We start from the raw sequence: 819 nt of genomic DNA, 5'->3' as shown, positions 1-819 counted from the left end.
CCAGGTTTCCTCCAGACGTGACGCTTGGCATTCAGGCCAAAGAGTTCAATCTTGGTTTCATCAGACCAGAGAATCCTGTTTCTCCTGGTCTGAGAGTCCTTTAGGTGCTTTTTGGCAAACTCCAAGCGGGCTGTCATGTGCCTTTTACTGAGGAGTGGCTTCTGTCTGGCCACTCTACCATAAAGGCCTGATTGGTGGAGTGCTGCAGAGATGGTTGCCCTTCTGGAAGGTTCTCCCATATCCACAGAGGAACTCTGGAGCTCTGTTTGAGTGACCATCGGGTTCTTGGTAACCTCCCTGACCAAGGCCCTTTTTTCCCTGATTGCTCAGTTTGGCCGGGCGGCCAACTCTAGGAAGCATCTTGGTGGTTCCAAACCTCTTCCATTTAAGAATGATGGAAACCACTATGTTCTTGGGGACCTTCAATGCTGTAGACATTTTTTGGTACCCTTCCCCAGATCTGTGCCTCGACAAAATCCTGTCTCGGAGCTCTACAGACAATTCTTTCGACCTCATGGCTTGGTTTTTGCTCTGACATGCACTGTCAACTGTGGGACCTTATATAGACAGGTGTGTACCTTTCCAAATCAATTGAATTTACCACAGGTGGACTCCAATCAAGTTGTAGAAATATCTCAAGTATGATCAATGGAAACAGGATGCACCTGAGCTCAAGTTTGAGTATTTCAGTTTTTATTTTTAATACATTTGCAAAAATTCTAAAAACCTGTTTTCGCTTTTTTCATTATGGGGTATTGTGTGTAGATTGATGAGGATTTTATTTATTTAATCAATTAGAATAGGGCTGTAATGTAACAA

This window comes from Coregonus lavaretus (assembly GCF_964263955.1).
Source record: "Coregonus lavaretus genome assembly, contig: HAP1_SCAFFOLD_4253, whole genome shotgun sequence".
Lineage (NCBI taxonomy): Eukaryota > Metazoa > Chordata > Actinopteri > Salmoniformes > Salmonidae > Coregonus > Coregonus lavaretus.
The sequence above is the reverse complement of the archived record's forward strand: the minus strand, read 5'-3'. Positions refer to the sequence as shown.